Here is a 25,983-nt window from a genome sequence, read left to right as displayed (position 1 = left end):
ACGGCGCGGGTGCTGAGGCCGATGATATCAATATAATCGGCATACGCCAGCAGCGGAACACTCTTATAAAAGATTGTACCTGCCCGATTAAGTTCTGCAGCTCGACTTATTTTCTTCAGCAGCAGATTGAAGCTCGAGAGGTCATCGCGGCATAAAGGCAGCTCCTTTTCGTGCTGTCGAAAGCAGCTTTTAAAACGACTAAGAGGTGGTGTGTGTCGATTCTCCCTTCACTGGTATTTTCAAAGATTTGGCGCATGGTGAATATCTAATCGGTTTTTGATTTTCCAGAATAAATTAAGCATTTTAAAATTATGAACAAAGTCTCTATATTTTTTTTTCTTTTAGTAATAAACTCAGAAGATATCCGCATTGTGCTTAAGGTCGTCGCCCAGTCTAGTAGGTGCATTAGCTCCACCCGGCTTTGCACCTAGAACGGGCTACAGGTCTATGCAATCAACTCACTCACGACTATACATCCGAAACGAAATCAGCCACTGCAACCGTGGAGGCCAATGAAAATGCAGTCTGATGTCACACGTTCCAGAAATGGTGCTTAATTTTAAGAACATGCAACGCTAGCAGATCGCACAAGCCCACGAGCGTTGCATGTGTTGCTTTGCACGCATTTATGTCAAGTGTTTATGAGTGCGGCAGAGTATTTTTTCGCTTGGTTTATTTCTTTGTATCTATAACATTTAAAATAAATATATTGCTTAATATGAACTAATTGCTTTTGCTCTATTTGGTTTGTAAAACTTAGTACAGGATTTCAAATCGTCTGGTAATTCAGATTGATATAAATGAGGTAACATTTTCATCAAAAAAGGAAAACGCTATCATGCTCTGATGCAACATGTTGCGATAGCGTTAGAATATTGCATATTAAATAAAATTGATAAAGTAAATAATTCAGTATATTTTGTATCCGGTGGGCATAATACTGATACGATATAAACGTATAAAAAAGGAATGAAGTTCTATGTTTTCGGCATGTAAAAGAAAAGCAGTTACACAATTCCTACTCTTTAGTCATCGCCCCGGACCCTGGAAACGTTAGTAACTCTTGTGTAAAACGCGGTAGCCAACACATGTGATGCCTGGGGTCACGGAGAAAGAGAGAAGCTTCAGCGGACCCACTCCGGCATATTCGGAGGTGCCGACACACTGCTGGTTGATGTCAAGGACGGAGACGAGTAGGTCCTTGTGACATTTACTAAAGCGGCCATATAAAGAAATGCAAATTCGGTGCGAGATTAGTTCTGGCATTGACTCCGGTGGATGAGCTTCTTGCCAGGTGATATGACCAAATGCGCCTTTTATGAGCGGCTCGAGCGCCCTTATGACGACTGACCCAGCAATGGTGTAAAAATAGTGCTTGTCTTTGGTACAACAGTTGAACAATTCAGCATCCATGGCGATACATCTTCAACTCGGTTCAAAGAAACTATGGGACGGCGTTTCAAGCTCTTACGTACAGGTGAAAGCGAAACAATTTGTTTTCTTTAAGTTTGAAAGAATATCTGGTACGTTGAGGACTGTGGTGTCTCAGTGCAGAGAAAGTAAACAGCCTATCTGACAATGTTGCGATCGACCACAACACGTGCGTGGTGGGAAGCAAAGAAGATCGCACACCGCGTTTTCCTCGATTTTAAAGCCGCCTTCGACAGCACGCAAAAGAACTAACTTTATGCCGCTATGCCTCAACGTTGAGCAACGTGGTCAAAAACTATATGATGAGTTCATAATTAACTTTAACTGCTTTGTAGTGAACGAAGTGTCCAACGAAAAAGTGCACTTTAAACAAACTCTAGGGTGCCAGTTTTACACAGCAAACAAAATGGCATATATTGACGGAAAACTCCCAAAAACTGTCTTGTTTGGCACGCTATTTGCCAGTGCGGTTATGAAATCGAAACATTTATGGGCGTGGGAAGTGTAGATCAAGAAATGTATGTTGCTCTTTAATTAAGCTTCATAAGAACCCAGTACACTTTTCGCCTGATCTTACGACGATGTTATTATGGATAAATGCTTTAAAGTATTCAAGACAGTAGAGCAGTTGTTCCTAAAGAGGCGAATTCAAATTGCCCAGCCCTCAGGCCAATTGAGACTTACTGAGCCATTATTAAAGCAAACCCCTAAATGCTCAACAAAGTAGCAAATTAAAGGCAGTATAAAAATAAATGACGGAATGTAACCAAGTAAAACTCAAAACTGCAAACCTGTAAAACCGAAACTGCGATTATTCACCTATAGCAAAGCAATGTGACTCTGTTTATTTAAATTCGTATGTATATGTATACCTTTATGTAAACCATTACATATGTACATATATCAATTGTTTTGAATCTGAATAATAAATATAAGTTTTATGACGTTATTTGTGCGACCCATTTTGGTCTTACACATACTTTGTTATCACCTTTCGTAATGGAATTCTAAGCTGGTGCTAAAAGTGGACAAAATCGATTCAGCGTTTCTAATGAGCCCAGATATATATATAATATAATGTTTTTATTCCACCACAGCTCACTTAATTTCATTAAAATATTGTGCAAAACGTCAGATATTTTCCCTTGGAAATCCTGACATTTAAAAACTCCAAACTATATTTAGTACTTGAATGTACAATATATATATTTCAATAAATTCACAAACAAAGTGGTATGCTCATTACCGTCTTCACCATCAGGGCACACGGGGCCCGTGCCGAGGGGCATTGTCATGGGCCCCGAAAGACCGGCAATTTCTCTCACACATTTTTGTCGGCCATATTACACTTTTTTCACAAATCAGTAATCTTTTCAGAGGGTATATTTCCGAACGCATTCTACCTAATTTACTAAGTACACCATCTAGCGATCACTCACGCAATCACTCCGATTCTAAAGTCTAGCTGCACCGTGTAAACAGGGCCTAACATAAATATCGGCATTGTCTATACTTTAAGTCTGATAGGAGTGAGTGAGTGGCGTTATTTTGTTTCGTTTGATACTGAGATCAATAAACACTGGATTATTTACCTAAGGTTTGATATTTAAAATTGAGTAAAATAGATAGAAGTTTTGATTTGTTCGTTTAAACATTATTTCATTACGTGGAAAAGAACATATTTAAGCGGTTCACAAAAAAGAAAAAAAGTTGCAGCTCAAAAAGAAATAACGGAAAAACTTACAAAGCTCACTTCGTTTCTTACGGTTGAAGAAACAAATAAGGCGAGGGATTATTCATTCTCATCACCGCAAGACAAAAGTACCTCTGAATGTGAAAAAGAAAAAAAGAAGAGGTTACATGTGACGAAAATGACAAACATACATTAGATGCTGAACCATCGACTTCAAGCCACTGTGAATTAATAATTGCAAGCTTAAGGAATGTATCTGCGTCTCCTGACCCTGGTGCTTACTGTGACGACATTTTACCGGAAGAAGTCCGTGATATTATAAATATAAATAGTGACTTCTCTGAAACTTCTACAAGTTTTCCAGATTCAAAGGGTAAAACGAAAACTAGATACTTAACTAAGAACATGTTCCTCCTCCTTTATTCACCAGCAAAGAAATCTGTATACTGTTATTACTGCCGTCTATCTAATACCACTACTGGTACTGGACGTAATTTAAGTTCTCCTAATGGATATAAAGATTGGAAGCATATAAGTAACTTATTGATAGAGCATGAGAACAGTTTACAGCACAGAGAATTTATGATGAATTATGTTGCAAGAATGAAAACTACTGGACGAATTGATACTGAGTTGCTGTCCCAATATAATACAGAAATTAACTATTGGAAGAATGTGCTTAGGAGGATTGTTGCAGTAGTGAAATTTTTGGCTTCAAGAGGTCTTGCTTTTCGTGGCGATAATGAGACATTAGGATCGCAAAATAATGGGAATTATTTGGGATGCTTAGCACTGATTAGTGAATTTGATCCTTTTCTTGCTGGTCACATACAAAACTGCGGAAATCGTGGAAAAGGAAGTACATCATATTTATCGGAAACTATTTGTAATGAATTTATTAATTTAATGGGACAGCAAGTTTTGAAAATCAAAGAACTTAAATCAGAAAAGTACTATTCTATTAACGTAGATTATACGCTAGATCTGTCCCACGTTGACCAACTAACTTTCATAGTTAGATACGTAAAAGACGGAAAGCCTATAGAGATTTATGCAATTTTTGCTTATGGATAAACATAACGCGCAATATATAGCAGATACCATTTTAAACTTTTTTGAAAGCCTTGATATTCCTATAAAAGACTGTCGCGGGCAGAGCTATAACAATGCATCAAATATGTCTGGAAAGTACTCTGGTGTTCAGTCAAGAGTAAAAGAAATTTGCGAATTTCCGATTTACGTTCCATGTGCGGCACATTCGCTAAATTTAGTGGGTGTTCAGGCTGTTGAGTGTGTTACTGAAGCGGTATCATTCTTTCAATTTGTACGAAAATTCTTCAATTTTTTCTCGGGTACGACAAAACGATGGAAAATTTTTACAGAGCGTTTAGGGGAAAATAGAGTCCTAAAGTCCCTTTAGGAAACTAGATGATCTGCACGTGCCAATGCTATTAATGCTTTGCAAAATGGTTATTTAAATATTTCTGATGCATTGTTTTCAATCGCAAGTGACACCAATCAACCAGGAGACGCTAGAAAGGAAGTCCAAAGACTAGAAAAAATGGGAAAATTTGAGACTGCTCTTCTAACGGAAATATGGAATGATCTTTTGGGAATATGAATAAAACAAGTCTAAGTTAACAGAATAGCACCCTGACCATGGGCGTTGTAACGAAACTTTACGAATCTCTGATCAGCTATGTCAATACCGCACGAAATAATTTTGATCAGTACGAAACGGCTGCTAAGGAAAAAAATCCATTTGCTGACTACGAAGATGCATTTGAAAGAAAACAAGTAAGGAAGGGCTAAGTTCGGGTGTCACCGAACATTTTATACTCTCGCCTGATAAAGTGATAATCGAGATTTCATTATACGTCATTTACATATTTTTCAAATACCGTATTTTTGTAAAGTTTTATTCCGCTATCATCATTGGTTCCTAATGTACTATATATTATACAGAGAAGGCATCAGATGGAATTCAAAATAGCGTTATATTGGAAGAAGGCGTGGTTGTGAACCGATTTCACCTATATTTCGTACATGTCATCAGGATGTTGAGAAAATATTATATACCGAATTTCATTGAAATCGGTCTAGTATCCGTAGTTCCTGAGATATGGTTTTTGGTTCATAAGTGGGCGACGCCACGCCCATTTTCAATTTTTAAAAAAAGCCTGGGTGCAGCTTTCTTCTGCCATTTCTTTTGTAAAATTTAGTGTTTCTGACGTGTTTTTTTAGTCGGTTAAGGCACTTTTGGTGATTTTCAACATAACCTTTGTATGGGAGGTGGGCGTGGTTATTATCCGATTTCTTCCATTTTTGAAATGTATATGGAAATGCCTGAAGGAAACGACTTTATACAGTTTTGGTTGGCATAGTTTTCGAGATATGTACAAAAAACTTAGTAGGGGGCGGGGCCACGCCCACTTTTCCAAAAAAATTGCGTCCAAATATGCCCCTCCGTAATGCGATCCTTTGAGCAAAATTTCGCTTTAATATCTTTATTTATGGCTTAGTTATGACACTTTATAGGTTTTCGTTTTCCGTCATTTTGTGGGCGTGGCAGTGGGCCGATTTTGCCCGTCTTCGAACTTAACCTTCTTATGGAGCCAAGGAATACGTGTACCAAGTTTCATCATGATATCTCAATTTTTACTCAAGTTACAGCTTGCACGGACGGACGGAGGGACGGACAGACAGACAGACATCCGGATTTCGACTCTACTCGTCACCCTGATCACTTTGGTATATATAACCCTATATGACTCTTTTAGTTTTAGGACTTACAAACAACCGTTATGTGAACAAAACTATAATACTCTCCTTAGCAACATTGTTGCGAGAGTATAAAAATTCGCAGCACAAGCAACACTTTTTTTGAAGGATCATCAGAGACTGCACAGTTGAGAGGCAAGGATAAGTTTCGTGTAGATACTTTCATTCCCATAATTGACACCTTAAATACACATTTAAAACAACGTTCGGCAGCATACCAAGAAATTTATAGTCGATTTAGTTTTCTTTGTCATTCAAGCCAATATTTAAAAAACACAGCAAAGCAATCAGCGGATTTAAATGTCTCAAACTTACATAACCTAATAAAATCAGATGAATTGGAAGAAACTTTTCAAAACGTAGAAATTGCTACTAGAATATTCCTTTGTCTAACGGTTACCAATTGTAGTGGAGAGCGGTCATTTTCGCAGCTTAAGAGAATAAAAAATAAATTGCGAACAACAATGTTACAAGAACGAGTCAATTATGTGCATAGAAAGTGATATCCTTCAAAAAATTTACTTTAAAGATATAATAGAAGATTTTGCTCAACAGAAATCCCGAAAGAAATCGTTATCTTAATATCGTAATCACACACACACACTCACACACACCCACACACACACACACCTACACGCATCATCATTAATGCCATTTATATCATACTAGGGGTATTCGATTGCTCTTGCAAGATTGCAGATTGCAAAAATACTATACCGAAATATACAAGGGCACGAGATCACCCATTGCAGAATCTAGTGATATATGAACGGCTGATTCGGTCAATTTATTGTGAATGACTATTATGTATGGCTATTGTGAATTGGCGCACCTTATGCATACATTTGTCACAAAAGAACTGTAACAAATCTTTATAATTTAAATAGAAACTACAAACCTTACCTTCCTCAACAATTTAACGACGTAATATGTCTTTATGTAAAATGACAGCTAAAACAGCGTTGCAATTATATTTTTGCGTGACATTGCACGCAAATATACATGGGTTTTGGTCTGACATATTTTACAGCCATTGCAAATAATTTTCTGCGTGTGTTTGTTGTTGTGCCGGTGCACCAAGAGGAAATATATGCAATTCACCGTGCAAGAGTTTTGCAAGAGCCGGGGGAAGCAGAGGAAGAGGAAGACCTCCACTCCGTTGGAAGGACCAAGTGGAGAAGGACCTGGCTACGCTTGGAATATCCAATTGGCGCCACGTAGCGAAAAGGAGAAACGACTGGCGCGCTGTTGTAAACTCGGCTATAATCGCGTAAGCGGTGTCTACGCCAATTAAGAAGAAAAAGAAGAAGAGAATACCCCTACTGTATTTGATTACCTTTATTAAATGTAAAAAAATAGTATAAGTCGCTTTTTTTACTTTCAAAAAGGGCCCCAAATTCTTGCGTGGGTCGCAGCTTGATTTAAGACCGTCCTGGGTATGATCGTTAATCCTAACATACAAACTATCACAATTTGTAGTGTAAGCTTATCTGAAATCTGTTTTAAAAGCATGTTGTTTATATTCCAAAGTTAACTCTGAATAATATCAAATTGTGCAATGAGTCAAATGAATCCTTAGAATTCACCAATGTATTTAAATTTATTTATATACAAAATATACACTTTGAGAACCAGTGACTTTATAAACAATGTGTGCTAGATAGGACGTATTAAATAATTTTATCCATATCATATTTTTCCAGGCGGCAAATTCACTATAACTAGTAAATCACACCGTGCTCAGCGGTTGTCTAAAGCACTCTCGAAACTTTCAACATTTCGACGAATAGCGAACAGGTGGCCGACTATTACGACCATAAACTATCAAAAGCGCCCGAAAAGTTGCCAAAACGACACTAAGCACTCATGTCATCCCTATTGGAAAATGGAAACAGCGTACTGTGAACAAAAACACGAAAAGTGTTGCTGAACGCGAGTATATTTCATTTTACCCTCGCTTACTTCTCTTGTAAAACTACAAATTGCCAGAAGAAACACAGGATTGAAAACGCGCCAACACTTGTAGATGTAATTACTTTTTAAACAGAATTTAACCTTAAGATTATATTCTTTATTTATGAAAACTGTTGACCAAAAAATTTTAGTAATTTTTGGGCATCGGCTCACCATACAGATACAAGCAAAAGATTATATGGATGAACGCTTCGATTTTTAAGCAGTACGCTACAAGTAAAAATAATACACGTAATATTATATATAAAAAATACTCACATATAATACAAGAGACTAAAATTTTAAAATAAGCTCAATTATCTTCCCATTAGCTTGATTAGAAAAATCAATAATAAAAACTCAACCCATTTTCAAAGATGACATGGCACGAAATTCTGTAATTCGGGAGAGAGATGGCAAAACTCTTATTTTTTATAACATTTGTTAATGATGCCAATCTCAAAAATAATAGGGTATTTTAAAAATAACTTTTGGGCATTTTGCATTTCAATATTATTTTTACATGCTCGGATTCAGAGTAGACCAATACCACAATAGAACTAAATCAGTACGTAGATAAACAATTAAAATTTTTCAATAATCATTTAACATAATAAAATGCAGTGTCCTCATAATCGGACTCCCAAAGTCACGACGCGTTGCAGTGTTTCTGTTCGGAAATGTCCATATATGGGGACGCAGCATAAACACAAGTTTTACAATTTACTCTTAAAATCACAAAAATTAAAATTTAATGTTGCATATGTTACAAATTTTTAATAATAAATATCCAGGAAACGATTTAACAAAATGGTAAATAAGTCAACTCTTTTCAGTAGAGGTGATCAAAAATTTGAACACACGACAACTTAAATAAAAATCACAAGAAATAAAAATAAATACTGTTACTTAGAACTATATTTCAGAAGGAATTAATAACAATTATCATGTTAGTTTTTGTTGTGTGAACCAGAGGCGCCAGAGCATTGTTCGACGAAATCGTGAATGGATTGCAATCAATTATTAAATTATCAAAAATTATACTACATAAGTCATCCTTAAGCTTCATTAAGGTACTTCAAATACCATCACCAATCTATATGGAGTAATATTAGACGGATGTTTGAAAATTGTTTTATTAGTTATATAGGCGCGAGATCAAGTTTTCACCCATTTCTTAATCTAAGCACAAAGAAGAATCGTTATAAAAAAACACGCTTTCTCATTTACATTGAGATAACTCATATATTGGCCGATATTCGCGGTATAAAGTTACCCGAAAATTCGAAAATCTTTATATTAGGTATATAGGGCTAAGTGCAGTATTGAACCGATTCAGCCTATTTTTTACATTCAGAGAAACTATTATCAGAAAGGGATTATTTTGGAATTACAATTACATACCACTCACATTGACCTATCTTTTCAGTAAAAAGTCAACTATAGGCACTGGGATCCATATTCGGTTGCTAGAGGCTTAAACAGTTTTAGTTCGACTTGAAAATTTTTGGTCATAAAATGGCATTATTCGTGCAGAGTTTTGTTGAGTTATATTAATTTTTGCTCTATTTTTGTACTGGAAAGTGAAAGCAAGAGATGGAATTTCAAATTGTATTATATGTGAATGCTATATGCCGAATTTGGTTGAAATCGGTAGAGCAGGTCCCAAGATATGTGATTTTCCCTAAAAGTGGGCGGTGCCACGCCCATCGTCAAATTTTTACACGTATTTCGTGGTGGATAGTAGCCCAATTATGAAATGTGTCCGGTTGTGGGGGATGTGCGGTTATATTGCCTGTCCGTTTTGGGGAAAGAAATATAACAACTCATAATGAGATAAACCAAGAATAGCAAAAAAGGCCTTAGTTGCTCGAAATCCAATATTAGTTGTACCGTTCTTTGAAATTTTGTTTCGCATTGCCTTTGTCAGTTACTTTTAGTTGGTTTATTTCTGGCAGCCCGTTTTTTTGATATCAGCTGTTCATAATTCTCTGACTTCCATCGCAACCAATTAAGGAAAATGAGAGAGTTTCGTATTCGTTAGACAACTATTATCATCCCTTTAGAGCAGTGGCGCTCAACGCAATAAAAATCCAAACACGCGTGTTTGACTGATAATTCTGCTACTGCGAAAAATATCACACGCACACGAAAGCGGCTGAACACGTACGCTAGGTACGTACGAAAATCTATAGCAATGTTTGTGCAGCGCAAACGTAAAATGTAGTAGTATTGAGGCGTGCGCACCACTGCTTTAGAGTATAAACTTGAAGCAGCTGAATATTGATGAATTTAAACCTTTTTAGTTTGTCTTATTTCGCTATATTAAATCTGCATGTGTTCTGGTTCTCGGTTTTATTGTCTAAATAAATAAGTAATTTAAATTTTTAACATCGCCTCACCTTTATTTATATTTCTCGTACATTGTCTTTAATAAAATAAACGCTGTTTAAAGGAAGTCAAAAGCAGAACATCACAAATTATTACTATGCAAATTCTGCATTATTCCATTATTCACTACAAAATATAAATACAATATGAACTCAGTATTACATAGTTATTTGAACATAAGTAAAACCATTAAATCACGTCTATGCTCTACGTCTTAAAACATATTTGATGAAGTGCTATGTATTACGTACTCGTATATCACGTATCAAAGAGAGGTTTAGTACGAAGTGGTATTTTGTATAAAATTTTGTTAAAATATTTTTGACATTGTACACACAAGCATTTACATTACTAAATATATTTGTAAGTATACATACATATACGCATAGAATTGTACAAATATTAACGCGAGCAATAGTTGCGCTTTGACACTCTTGTATATGTCAACTGAACTATGTAGTTGACGATAATTTCTTTCATATGCATGCACATAAATGATTACAAGTCTGCTGTACATACGTATGTATGTGTATTTCTTATCAAGTTGAATTAATAAATGGATTATTATCTTTTGCATAGTGATGTTATTCAATTGCACACGCGATTAATTTGAATTATTGTACTTAGGCTGTGTACCAAACGGTGGAAATTTTTCAGTTATTACCAGCCCATCAGTTAGGTAAAATTTTGCCAGCCTATAAATTTAAATAAAGATATGCAATCACTAAAACGAATTTATAGCATGCAATTTATAAAATACGTAATTATTTTACAGTTATTAATTTATTTTGGTTATAATTTTTCCTTGGTTGCAAAATTTTTTTAATCAAATATTACTTTTTTATGTTTTAATCGCGACGTTGGGAATCTAAATATATATTTTTTTTAATATGTAATCCGAAATGTTTGGGATTCAAAAATTAAAATTTTATTTCTTAATTTGAGTGAAGTACACAAATGCGAAAAATAGTAATTCTAAAACAATATTTTTTTTAAATCTTAATTAAATGCTTGTTATTAAAAGTTTTGCTTTTTCTAATAAATTTTTTAAGTTGTAAATTAAATTTTTTTTATATTTTTAATCCGATATGCGGGAGGATGAGTGGCCGCTATGTCCGCGGTTTTATGAAGGTGGTCAACCGAAACTCCGGCGCACATCCTAATTGCGACGAACCTTCGATAATACAAAACGGAACACACAGCTCTTGCAGTCGTGCCCGACAAAGACTCGAACCTATCCGCGGCGCGATTGATGAATACGTCGAGTTTTTAGCCCTAAAAACTAAGGAAACGGAATAGACACTCCTATCGAAGGTTTTCGGAGCTGACTAAGATCACTTCTTCGAGCAGAATATTTTTCAACAAAGACCGTAGAAGGGGCTCTTGTGACGACTGGGCGTTGTATGAGGCAGGACTGGCGATGTAGAAGTCTGAGTTAAAGAAAACCAAGAGACCCGCCTGGAAAGCCTTCTGGGGAAGTGTTAGGGGTTGTCATGATTCCCCAAGATTGAATTACATTCTCGCGAAAACACCATATTCAACTGGGTTATTTTAGAAGTGCAGATGGTATATGGTGGTGTAGGGAGTTGATAAAGTTCGCTCCAGGATGGTTAGATTAGAACTTGGATCTAAGGCTTGGTTACGGATAGAACTCTCAATACATTTCTAAGAATATAAGGCATATTAGTCTATCCTCGTATTTGTTGAAAACGTTGGAGAAGCTCATGGACTTGTACATTAGGAATAGAATAAAAAGGTGTAAATTGTTAAGGACCCAGCATGCCTACAGCAAGGGCATGTTTTTCGATATTGTTTTGCACGATGGCTCGAGGGATCATTTATGTACAAGGAATGTATGATAGACACTTTTCCCGATCTCGAGGGTGCCTTATAACGACTTTTTTTTGGACGTAGGGGAATGAAATAGTGAATCTCGAAAGAATAACAGAGACACCCCGCAGGATGATGTGTTTTATTCTCTGTTCTGATATGTAGTGTTTTGGATATTCGAAACCGTAGTCAAGCCAATTTTTTCTTTGCTCACATATCGACGGAGATATATGGATGACTCCGGAAAAGGAGCGACAATATTAGCGCTGAGCTAGCTAACTGTACCCTGAAAGGTAATCAAAGAGTGTATGTCCTCACTAGAAATTCCATGAAGCTATTTCATCATTAGTCTAGCAAGAGGAACCTTCCCCTCACATCTGAAGGGGAACGAGTTAGATCTCACTGTTCAATAGCCATTCATGCGGTTCGGCTAAATCGGCCAGTTGTATAGAGGAAGTAGAACTGCAAACAATCGATGGGACTATCGATAGCATTTATAGTTTTATATTGCTTATTTTAACCAATGGGTGGCATGCAGAGATGATAGCCTCAAAATCAGCTTTTCGTAAGTGCAAACAAGTTTTACAATAATATACAAATTATTAAATTTATCTATGTTTTACACTTTAATTAGGTATTGGATTCAGAATGTTGCGGAAATCTTTACAATTAGGTATAAATTTCTAATGTTGTGAAATGCTGAAATGCAGACGCAATTCAAAATTTTTCGACGCGACTGCTTTCCAATATTTTAATAAGAGTTAAGAACCGTGGAAAAATAGAAATTGTGAACAAACCTATATTTTATTTAGCAATTGTGATTTTACTAAAATCATTTTAAAAAATAGAATTATGAAATTGAAACATATAATACAAACATTCTGTTGTGATCTGATTTCACAGTACACATATATGTATGAGTGTACATACTTATACATATACGAGTAGTACAATCAGAGACATTTGTGCACTTATAAAGCGCATATAGATTAATATTACGTGAATTAAATTAAATTTTACTGAATCGGAAAGAATGTTAGCCAAGCTTGATTGCTATATCTGAGGGGAGAACAGCACTAAAGGATAAAAAGTCAAAAAATTATTATTAAACAAAAAAAAAAACAATTGGATTATCGAGCACTAAATTACTCAATCGAAGCGTATTTTAAGGATAAATTTCTTGATCTTACTATACTATACATATACTATATTTAAATATATATATATTTAAATAAATATATATTTAAATAAATATATATTTAAATAAATATACAACGTTTGGAAGTCGTGCAAATTTATTACCACACTAATGGTTCGGTTCGTATGTATATCTGTGGTGTGACCTCCAAATTCGTGCGGCTTAACACCGCTTGACTATATTTTTTGGAGTTATAAGAAGTCGCTTGTCTACGCCGAAATGGTCCTTGAAATGGAATATTCGGCGCGCTTTGCAGACATACTGCCACAAGCGCTACAAAAAGTGATGAAAAATTTCATATTTCAGAAACATAATTGCAAACCACATCTAAACTTTTGGTCATAGCATTAAAAAGTATGTATTTTACTTTATATTTTGAAACCACATAGCTAAGAAAACTCCCTTAATAACTATTTATAATAACTATGGACATCGCTCCAATTCAGGCTTATGTTCCTACTCCCAATACAGTCTTTTATATTTGGTGCCTTATGGGTTCCAAGTATTCTGTATCTGGATTGTGCTAGAGTTCACAGAGAAAGTGGCAACTTGACTGAGCAATGAATTCTTCTTAAAAATGAGAACAATAGTTGAGGACCTTTATGATGCTTCAATAAAACGGTTGCTTCAAAATGTTTTTCACGGTATGACGAAGGTCTAAAAAACGAATTGTATGCAGTGATCTCAATTGCATGTCTTATAGTAAAAATTAAAAATAACAAGTAAGGAAGGGCTAAGTTCTGGGTGCAAACGAACATTTTATACTCTTGCAACTTGCAAGAATTAAAGCCAGGCAAATACTTCAAGATTTAAAACGTCAACCAAAGGATGGGATTCTAAGCAAATTTATAGATACACTAGAGGACCCGTCCACGCTTCACTGTGGCTGATACATAGATAATGCTATTACTACCATCTATATGATTTCTATTAGTTGGATTATAACTATTAGTTAATGAGATATACCATTTTTATGAAGCAACTTGTGTTAGTTTTAAAAAAAATGGATCATAAGGCATTTCGAGTGTTAATAAAGCATTGCTTTATGGGGGAGAATACTGTTAAATTTATGCTCAGGGAAATCCACCGATGAAAAGATATTTGCTAAGCTTAAAGAGGCGAAAGCTCTGTGCAAAGTGGGTGCCTCGCAAGTTCATAATCCAACAAAAACAACGAATAACTGATTCTAAGAAGTGCTTGAGTGCCCTTTAATCGTAATAAAACTGAATTTTTGCGTCGGTGTGTGACAATAGAAACATAACTCCATCATTTCCCACTGAAGTCCAAACGACTGTCATTCTAGCGGACTGCACATGATGAACTGGTTTTCAGGCGTGGAAAGACGAAAAAGTCGGATGGAAAGGTTATAATATCAGTCTTTTGGGATGCACGTGATATAATACATACTCAACGACTGATTACTGAGCCAGTTATAATCTATTTTACTGCGTATTTGGTTGTAGTTCTTTTCTACTATTCCAAATACTTAGCAATAGTTTTATTTTTGAGGAAGAATCTGTTTAAAATCGTTCGCATATATTCAAATGATTCCTACATAAATTTTGAACAAATGCTTATGATTTAAATATAATTTTTGTATATATGAGTTGTATTCAATTATGACATAAGGAGATAAAAGGTATCCTATATCCTTACCCTGGTTTTAAGCAACTTCTCCACCAATTTTCAACCAAATCGGCTTAGCCGTTCTTCAGTTATAAATGGTGTAACTAACACAACTTTCCTTTATATATATAGATTGAATCACCCACTTTATTACTTAAGAACGAACAACTCTGTCCACATTATGAAAACTTGTCCACAGATGTCGCCTTTTACTCTCGCATCGTTTTGTTTATTGCAAGTTTACGCCAATTAAAGGTTTGAATATTGGATACTGCGATGGTAGCGCAATCTATCGGATCCAATGTAAAACATTCCAAAATTAGCAATTAATTACAAATGAAATATTAATTTAAAAAAACATTTTCCAGTGGACCAAATTGTGAATCTAAACCATCCTCGAATCACCTTAAACACACACAAAAAATTTCATCAAAATCGGTCTAGCCGTTTAGGAGCAGTTCAATTACAAACACACGGACAGAAGATTTATATATATAAAGATATACTTTATATAACTCATACACTGACCGTCATATTCATCATAAGGTTTGTTAGAAAAACGAAAAGTATTATAAGTAGAACGTGGGGTAGTATCGACCCGATTTTATCTATTAATTATTATTATGCCACATACTACAAGAATGTTGCTTGGGTTTCATTAAGATACCTCACAAAAAATCACCAATAAGAAGGACCAAAGTCAGCCGGATGTTCGAAAATCCTGGTACTAGTTATATGGTGTATAGGTCTAGTTTTCGTCCAATTGTATCTATTTTAGGCACATAGATACACTCTTATGGGTAAAAAACGTTCTGTAATATTCGTCGGTTGCTCGAGTTCAGAGATATGTGATTTACCAAAAAGTGGGCAGTGCCACTCCCATAGTGCAATTTTCGCACCGGCTCTCATAAGGCCCTTTCATACCATCGCGGGAGTAAAATTTAATGTTTTATTGCGCTTTTGTAGTTTTGAACAGTACCGTTATATGGGGAGTGTCCGATTTGATCCATTTTCACACGATTGATAAGAGTTATTATAATATTTGAGCCTAGCAAATTTGGTTGTTATATTTTTAGTGGTTTAGGAGATATGTACATTAAATCTATTAGAGAGCGGGACGACGGCCACTTTTTCAATATTTTTAATTCCTTTTCCATGAGTTCCACTCATGATTTCGGTTGATTTTTGATGAATTCACACAAAGTTTCGATGGAATTTCCGGTGATCACGGATTTTAATTGGCCCACATGTTGATCGTCATTTATGACCTCAGGGCTACTTTGAAAGCGTTGAAAGTGCTACGTCGTGCTCCCTGAAATTCTCACTGGACAATCGATAAAGATAGCAGATTCTAACGCACCAGTCGACCTATAGATGGCGCCACCAGGAGGCGCTAGATTCCAAATGCTCTGTTTACTTTGGAATGTACCTTGTACATTTACATACCTCCTATTTTTATTTTATTTTAGTTGTTCGTAACCAACTCATTGTGTCAATAGTTTATGTATACGAAACGGTATCTGGATTTATAACAAAAAAGTACACTAAATAAAAATAACATTACGTGCAATCACCAAACCTAGGAGAACAATTAAGTAACATCTTTTATAATTATGGTAATCAGCTGAACTCGGCTTGTTTTAAAGTGTCATCAGAATATGTTTGCATTTATATACATACATATTAACATCATCTGTTGAATTGTATATTGTCTTACTAATTGTTCCTTGGCATTGTGGAAAGCCCAACGGTGAAAACCATCAACACAGTCAGTCAAAAGATTTGAAGTTGAACGCAACTTTTTTATAAAGTTAGCTGACAACGTTTGCCATACTTCTTCGAATACAACTCGGATAAAATTTTGCACACTACTTTATATTATTTTTTTCTATGTCATGTGTCAATTCTATTAAAATTAGTAAAAAACAAGTAAAGAAGGGCTAAGTTCGGGTGTCACCGAACATTTTATACTCTCGCATGATAAAGTGATAATCGAGATTTCATTATCCGTCATTTACATAGTTTTCAAATACCGTATTTGTGTAAAGTTTTATTCCGCTATCATTATTGGTTTCTAATGTATGTATATATTATACAGAGAAGGCATCAGATGGAATTCAAAATAGCGTTATATTGGAAGAAGGCGTGGTTGTAAACCGATTTCAGCCGTATTTCGTACATGTCATCAGGGTGTTAAGAAAATATTATATACCGAATTTCATTGAAATCGGTTTAGTAGTTCCTGAGATATGGTTTTTGGTCCATAAGTGGGCGACGCCATACCCATTTTCAATTTTTAAAAGAAGCCTGGGTGCAGCTTCCTTCTGCCATTTCTTCCGTAAAATTTAGTGTTTCTGACGTTTTTTGTTAGTCGGTTAACGCACTATTAGTGATTTTCAACATAACCTTTGTATGGGAGGTGGGCGTGGCTATTATCCGATTTCTTCCATTTTTGAAATGTATATGGAAATGCCTGAAGGAAACGACTCTGTAGAGTTTGGTTGGCATAGCTATAGTAGTTTTCGAGATATGCACAAAAAACTTAGTAGGGGGCGTGGCCACGCCCACTTTTCCAAAAAAATTACGTCCAAATATGCCCCTCCGTAATGCGATCCTTTGTGCCAAATTTCACTTTAATATCTTTATTTTGGGCTTAGTTATGACACTTTATAGGTTTTCGGTTTCCGCCATTTTGTGGGCGTGGCAGTGCGCCGATTTTGCCCGTCTTCGAACTTAAACTTCTCATGGAGCCTAGGAATACGTGTACCAAGTTTCATCATGATATCTCAATTTTTACTCAATTTACAGCTTGCACGGACGGACGGACGGACAGACGGACGGACAGACAGACATCCGGATTTCAACTCTACTCGTCACCCTGATCACTTTGGTATATATAATCCTATATCTGACTCTTTCAGTTTTAGGAGTTACAAACAACCGTTATGTGAACAAAACTATAATATTCTCCTTAGCAACTTTGTTGCGAGAGTATAAAAAAAACTATCTAGTAATTTAGAACTAGTGCGGTATTGCAAACATAGTCATCATTGCAATTATGTACAAATAACCTCCCAGAAATAAGATTGCCAATTCTACAATAAAACAAGTAAGGAATGGCTTAGCTTGGGTGTAGCCGAACATTTTATATTCTTGTAACTTGCAAGGATGAAAGCCGGGAAAATTGTTTTTATACTCTCGCAACAAAGTTGCTAAGGAGAGTATTATAGTTTTGTTCACATAACGGTTGTTTGTAAGTCCTAAAACTAAAAGAGTCAGATATGGGGTTATATATACCAAAGTGATCAGGGTGACGAGTAGAGTTGAAATCCGGATGTCTGTCTATCCGTCCGTCCGTCTGTCCGTCCGTCCGTGCAAGCTGTAACTTGAGTAAAAATTGAGATATCTTGATGAAACTTGTTACACGTGTTTCTTGGCTCTATAAGAAGAGTTAAGTTCAGAGGGTATGAGACGAAATCGGCCCACTGCCACGCCCACAAAATGGCGGAAACGGAAAACCTATAAAGTGTCTTTCACTTAAGCCATAAATAAAGATATTAAGAGTGAAATTTTGCACAAAGGATCGCATTAGGGAGGGGCATATTTGGACGTAATTTTTTTGGAAAAGTGGGCGTGGCCCCGCCCCTACTAAGTTTTTTGTAAATATCTCGGAAACTACTATAGCTATGTCAACCAAACTCTACAGAGTCGTTTTCTTCGGGCATTTCCATATACAGTTCAAAAATGGAAGAAATCGGATAATAACCACGCCCACCTCCCATACAAAGGTTATGTTGAAAATCACTAAAAGTGCGTTAACGGACTAACAAAAAACGTCAGAAACACAAAATTTTACGGAAGAAATTGCAGAAGGAAGCTGCACCCAGGCGTTTTTTAAAAATTGAAAATGGGCGTGGCCTCGCCCACTTATGGACCAAAAACCATATCTCAGGAACTACTCTACCGATTTCAATGAAATTCGGTATATAATATTTTCTTAACACCCTGATGACATGTACGAAATACGGCTGAAATCGGTTTACAACCACGCCTTCTTCCAATATAACGCTATTTTGAATTCCATCTGATGCCTTCTCTGTATAATATATACATACATTAGAAACCAATAATGATAGCGGAATAAAACTTTACACAAATACGGTATTTGAAAACTATGTAAATGACGGATAATGAAATCTCGATTATCACTTTATCATGCGAGAGTATAAAATGTTCGGTGACACCCGAACTTAGCCCTTCCTTACTTGTTAAATTTTAATAATATATCTGAAGGGTTAACCGATATTTTTGGTAAAGGGTTCGCAATAGGAACCGGTGTCTAAATATTCGCTATCCGGGGCTTTAATAGTTTTGGTTGGCACATCTAAAAAGCACTATTCGTGTAAAGTCTTATCCGGATTTTAAAATTGTGTTATAAGAGAAGTAGACGTGGTTTTAGTCTGACCCCAACCATTTTCGCACTGTAAATATATAATATTACCTACCGAATTTGATTTACGCGTGTGCGATGACTCGCCCATCGTTCAAATTTGATCTCGGATCCTATAAAGCCTTTTCGTATCATTTACGGTATAAAGTTTTATGTTACTTAAGCATTTGTTTAAAGAATTATCACACTTTTAGAATTTTTGAACGGAACTATTATATAGGAAGTAGTATCGCGAAAAAGATTTGCCCTGTTCGTTTTTGTTAGTTATTATAGCTTAAATATTTTGGGAAATATAAAAATTAAACTTATTAGAAAGCGGAGCAACATCCACTTTTAGAACATTTTTACAGCCATAGATGCCCTCGCAATACAATTATTTGTACCAAATAACAGCCTTGTATGTATATGTATTATTGTAGAGCTTAGTTATGACAATTTACATGTTTTCGATTAATGGTGTTTAGTAGTGGGGCAACGGTCCCATTTCACCCATTAATATTAAGTGTCCGTCCGTCCGTCCGTGCAAGCTGTAACTTGAGTAAAAATTGAGATATCATGATGAAACTTGGTACACGTATTTCTTGGCTCCATAAGGAGGTAAAGTTCGAAGATGGGCAAAATCGGCCCACTGCCACGCCCACAAAATGGCGAAAACCGAAAACCTATAAAGTGTCATAACTAAGCCATGAATAAAGATATTAAAGCGAAATTTGGCACAAAGGATCGCATTAGGAAGAGACATATTTGGACGTAATTTTTTTCGAAAAGTGGGCGTGGCCCCGCCCCCTACTAAGTTTTTTGGACATATCTCGGAAACCACGATAGCTAAGTCAACCAAACTCTATAGAGTCATTTCCTTCAGGCATTTCCATATACAGTTCAAAAATGGAAGAAATCGGTTAATAGCCACGCCCACATCCCATACAAAGGTTATGTTGAAAATCACTAATAGTGCGTTAACCGCAAAATGGTTGACAATTTGAATAACTGTTAATAAATGAAAAGAAAAGTGTTGTATTCTCGGAAAAGGAGTGGCCAGATTGAGTATTTTTTAATTAACAGACCGGGTGTGCCAATACTTTTATGTCGTAGAAATTGCTTATTTTTTATGAATGTGAATTAAAAAGTATAATTAACAAGTAAGGAAGGGCTAAGTTCGGGTGTCACCGAACATTTTATACTCTCGCATGATAAAGTGATAATCGAGATTTCATTATCCGTCATTTACATATTTTTCAAATACCGTATTTGTGTAAAGTTTTATTCCGCTATCATCATTGGTTCCTAATGTATGTATATATAATATTATACAGAGAAGGCATCAGATGGAATTCAAAATAGCGTTATATTGGAAGAAGGCGTGGTTGTAAACCGATTTCACCCATATTTCGTACATGTCATCAGGGTGTTAAGAAAATATTATATACCGAATTTCATTGAAATCGGTTTAGTAGTTCCTGAGATATGGTTTTTGGTCCATAAGTGGGCGACGCCACGTCCATTTTCAATTTAAAAAAAAGCCTCGGTGCAGCTTCCTTCTGCCATTTCTTCCGTAATATTTACTGTTTCTGACGTTTTTTGTTAGTCGGTTAACGCACTTTTAGTGATTTTCAACATAACCTTTGTATGGGAGGTGGGCGTGGATATTATTCGATTTCTTCCATTTTTGAAGTGTATATGGAAATGCCTGAAGGAAACGACTCTGTAGAGTTTGGTTGACATAGCTATAGTAGTTTCCGAGATATGTACAAAAAACTTAGTAGGGGGCGGGGCCACGCCCACTTTTCCAACAAAATTACGTCCAAATATGCCCCTCCCTAATGTGATCCTTTGTGCCAAATTTCACTTTAATATCTACATTTATGGCTTAGTTATGACACTTTATAGGTTTTCGGTTTTCGCTATTTTGTGGGCGTGGCAGTGGGCGGATTTTGCCCATCTTCGAACTTAACCTTCTTATGGAGCCAAAAAATACGTGTACCAAGTTTCATCGTGATATTTCAGTTTTTACTCAAGTTACAGCTTGCACGGACGGACGGACAGACGGACGGACGGACAGACAGACATCCGGTTTTCAACTCTTCTCGTCACCCTGATCACTTTGGTATATCTAACTCTTTTAGTTTTAGGACTTACATATAACCGTAATGTGTACAAAACTATAATACTCTCCTTAGCAACTTTGTTGCGAGAGTATAAAAATGCATGCATTTGTGAAGAGCACTTCTCGCCAGAAGCCTTCGAAAGAAACTTGCAGTTTGAAATGGGTAATTATAGCATTTTGATTACAATAATAATATAACCAAACACTCTTGCATGTTTAATATACTTAGTCACAACGAAGGAGCGATCACAGAAGAAGGAAATGTTGAAGTCGACAACACACCAGATTTGGAAGGGAATTACTTATCTCTAACCGGTAATTATCAAAATATTAAATTGTGGTATTATAAACCTAGAACTGCAGAAAACATTCTTTTATAAAAATGTATTGATGTTAACAAATGCAAATATGTACTAACATACAAACTAAGTTTTTGCACTGTTTATTATCCTAATTATAATAATAATCTTAACTAACAATTTATTCCATTTATTTATACGCATGTATGTATGTTTATTATATTTTTGCAGGTAATATTTTTCAACGAGTGTCAGTTGATCTAAATTCCACTGACCCAATTGAAAAAAAATGATGACTTGGAGATTCTGAACAACGACGGAGTCTGCCACAAACTCGGTAAAGACAACCCCGAAATTTGTGTCAATTCAGAAAATTGTTCGTCTTATAATTGGGTGGATCACCTTTCTTAAGGAAGACTCTCAAAACCGATGTAAATGGTACTGATTTGCATATAGTACAGTATGTAACACAATTGAGCAAATAAAATCAAATATTCCTGATTTCAAAACTTTTTTGCACTACTCAACTTATTACGAAAAGAATATATACATATGCATGCGAATAGGTACACTAGTTGAGTTTTTTTCGCGGAAATATAACGGTACAATTTCTCGATATTTTTCTGGCGGCGTCTGGTTTGCGCCACGTGCACATTTGCTCAATTGTGTAACAACATCGGTTGCGTTCAGGCGTGTGAGCATAGCTAAGACCAAATAAACAACTTTCGAGTATTTTAAATACCAGTAGCAAGATTTATCAATTAACTAACGTTTTCAGAAGTACTTTTCATTTTATAAACGGTAAGTAGAATTAGAAAGTTTTTTTTTTGTGAAGCTGTTTAACTTCTTGTTTTTTTTTAGAAAAATTAAGAAAATTGCTGATTCTATTAAAAAATCTGTGCTTCAATGGTTGAGTGATGGGCTCTAATATCGGCAAGTTGCAAATTGAGCTGAAATTTCATTTGGGTCAGTGAAAAATATTCAGTTCCAAAACATCGATCCGGTCGGCGCTCCGTTTTAGATAACCACGATAGACGAACAATCAACCGTCTGGTTTCCTCTGGAGCAGTGAAATCAGGTACTGAGATTCAAGAAGAACTGGAGAGGACTTACGGAAAACAAGTTTCTCGCATGACTGTACACCGCGAGTTGAAAAAACTAGGGTTTAAAGCCAGGCGCAAAATTAAAAAACCTTTGCTTACTAAACGTCATCAAGAACTACGTCTAAAATTTGCTAAAGCGTACCGAAACTGGACTCCAGAATAGTGGACGAATATATTTTGAACAGAAGAAAGCAAGATTAATCTTCACGGGTCAGGCGGAATACATTACGTTTGGAAGAAATCATCAAAGACTATTACCAGCCACGATGTTATCCCAACACTCAAATTTGGGGGCGGAAAAATCCTTTTTTGGGGTGGCTTTTGTAAAAGTGGTGGTGGGGACCTAATTTTAATCTAGTAAAATATGGACGCGAATATGTATATATGTAGATATATTAAGGCAAGAGTATTTTTCTTCGTTGGAGAATAAATTTGTTACTCTTTTGTTGTTTTATATTATAAAGGGCTGAAGAATGTATTTGAAAAAATTGTAATTCAAGTCGCCCAAATTAAATACACTTTTTTTTGTAAGAATCGACATTCGTGATTTTATTTGCTCAATTGTGTTACATACTGTATGCACAAATTACGTCCAGAAACACTTAGATTTAAGTAATTTTGTAAATTGATAGATTTAAGTAATTTTGTAAATTGTAGCACCAAAGTAAAAATCCCCATTCTCGCTGCTATTTGGCAGAAATGAGCACGTTCAATCAGAGAACTTAAAGCATAGAGAAGGTGCAAATTGAATTCTGTATGATGTCCGATTTGACGGCTAACAGAGCTGAAAGGATTGCAGTAAGGAATTTACCATTCTCGCTGCTATTTAGCAGAAATGAGCACGTTCAAAGGCAGAAATATATGTATGTGAAACGACTGAATTCATGAGAAAGAGAAATGCTTTGAAGAAAAATATACAAAGTCACACTTCTTCTTCTTAATTGGCGTAGACACTGCTTATGCGATTATAGCCGAGTTAACAACAGCGCGCCAGTCGTTTCTTCTCTTCGCTACGTGGCGCCAGTTGGATATTCCAAGCGAAGCCAGGTCCTTCTCCACTTGGTCCTTCCAACGGAGTGGAGGTCTTCCTCTTCCTCTGCTTCCCCCGGCGGGTACTGCGTCGAATACTTTCAGAGCTAGAGTGTTTTCATCCATCCGGGCAACATGACCTAGCCAGCGTAGCCGCTGCCTTTTAATTCGCTGAACTATGTCAATGTCGTCGTATATCTCGTACAGCTCATCGTTCCATCGAATGCGATATTCGCCGTGGCCAATGCGCAAAGGACCATAAATCTTTCGCAGAATTTTTCTCTCGAAAACTCGTAACGTCGACTCATCGGTTGCTGTCATCGCCCAAGCCTCTGCACCATATAGCAGGACGGGAATTATGAGCGACTTATAGAGTTTGGTTTTTGTTCGTCGAGAGAGGACTTTACTTTTCAATTGCCTACTCAGTCCGAAGTAGCACCTGTTGGCAAGAGCAATCCTGCGTTGGATTTCCAGGCTGACATTATTAGTGGTGTTAATGCTAGTTCCTAAATAGACGAAATTATCTACAACTTCAAAGTAATGACTGTCAACAGTGACGTGAGAGCCAAGTCGCGAGTGCGACGACTGTTTGTTTGATGACAGGAGATATTTCGTTTTGCCCTCGATCACTACCAGACCCATTTTCTGTGCTTCCTTGTCCAGCCTAGAGAAAGCAGAACTAACGGCGCGGGTGTTGAGGCCGATGATATCAATATCAGCGGCATACACCAGCAGCTGTACACTCTTATAGAAGATGGTACCTTCTCTGTTTAGTTCTGCAGCTCGAACTATTTTCTCCAGGAGCAGGTTGAATAAGTCGCACGATAGGGAGTCGCCTTGTCTGAAACCTCGTTTGGTATCGAACGGCTCGGAGAGGTCCTTCCCGATCCTGACGGAGTTTTTGGTGTTACTCAACGTCAGTTTACACAGCCGTATTAGTTTTGCGGGGATACCAAATTCAGACATCGCGGCATAAAGGCAGCTCCTTTTCGTGCTGTCGAAAGCAGCTTTGAAATCGACGAAGAGGTGGTGTGTGTCGATTCTTTTTTCACGGGTCTTTTCCAAGATTTGGCGCATGGTGAATATCTGGTCGGTTGTTGATTTTCCAGGTCTGAAGCCACACTGATAAGGTCCAATCAGTTTGTTGACGGTCGGCTTTAATCTTTCACACAATACGCTCGATAGAACCTTACATGCGATATTGAGGACGCTAATCCCACGGTAGTTGGCGCAGATTGTGGGGTCTCCTTTTTTATGGATTGGGCATAGCACACTTAAATTCCAATCGTTGGGCATGCTTTCGTCCGACCATATTTTACAAAGAAGCTGATGCATGCTCCTTATCAGTTCTTCGCTGACGTGTTTGAATAGCTCGGCCGGGCAATTGCTATTCGAACTTCTTCATGGTCGGGTAATGGAACGTCTGCTCCATCGTCATCGATTGGGGAATCGGGTTCTCCTTCTCCTGGTGTTGTGCGTTCAATGCCATTCAGCAGGCTGGAGAAGTGTTCCCTCCATAATTTAACTATGCTCTGGGCATCAGTAACTAGATCACCTTTGGGGGTTCTACAAGAGTATGCTCCGGTCTTGAAACCTTCTGTAAGCCGCCGCATTTTTTCGTAGAATTTTCCAGCATTACCCCTGTCGGCCAGCTTATCAAGCTCTTCGTACTCACGCATATCGGCCTCTTTCTTCTTCTGTCTGCAAATGCGTCTCGCTTCCCTCTTCAACTCTCGGTATCTATCCCATCCCGCACGTGTAGTGGTCGATCGTAACGTTGCGAGGTAGGCAGCCTGTTTTCTCTCCGCTGCGACACGGCACTCCTCGTCGTACCAGCTATTCTTTTGCTCTTTCCGAAAACCAATGGTTTCGGTTGCAGCTGTACGTATGGAATTTGAAATGCCGTCCCACAGTTCCCCTATACCGAGTTGTTGACTAGTGCTCTCAGAGGGCAGGAGTGCAAGCCGAGTAGAAAATCGTTCGGCAGTCTGTTGTGATTGCAGCTTTTCGACGTCGAACCTTCCTTGTGTTTGTTGGCGTGCGTTTTTTGCTGCACAGAAGCGAGTGCGAATCTTAGCTGCAACAAGATAGTGGT

The 25,983-nt window shown here is 36.8% G+C and overlaps 2 long non-coding RNA genes across 4 annotated transcripts; both read left to right on the top strand.

Moving 5' to 3' along the window:
- Window positions 1-10,367: 10,367 nt before the first annotated feature.
- Window positions 10,368-23,536, top strand: LOC120780529. 2 transcript variants are annotated; one of them, XR_005705895.1, is made up of 6 exons: window positions 10,368-10,524; window positions 21,477-21,620; window positions 21,687-21,772; window positions 21,988-22,194; window positions 22,447-22,557; window positions 22,618-23,536. It is a non-coding gene; the product is annotated as an uncharacterized LOC120780529 (long non-coding RNA). The 2 variants fall into 2 exon arrangements; XR_005705894.1 differs by having other exon boundaries at window positions 21,988-22,557.
- LOC120780531 lies at window positions 11,170-12,958 on the top strand. Of its 2 annotated transcripts, XR_005705898.1 has the most exons (3): window positions 11,170-12,372; window positions 12,429-12,644; window positions 12,714-12,958. It is a non-coding gene; the product is annotated as an uncharacterized LOC120780531 (long non-coding RNA). The 2 variants fall into 2 exon arrangements; XR_005705897.1 differs by having other exon boundaries at window positions 11,170-12,644.
- Window positions 23,537-25,983: the final 2,447 nt, after the last annotated feature.

Source organism: Bactrocera tryoni, unplaced genomic scaffold, assembly GCF_016617805.1.
Source record: "Bactrocera tryoni isolate S06 unplaced genomic scaffold, CSIRO_BtryS06_freeze2 scaffold_25, whole genome shotgun sequence".
NCBI lineage: Eukaryota > Metazoa > Arthropoda > Insecta > Diptera > Tephritidae > Bactrocera > Bactrocera tryoni.
Note: the sequence above shows the minus strand (reverse complement) of the source record. Positions and strands in the feature narration are given on the sequence as shown.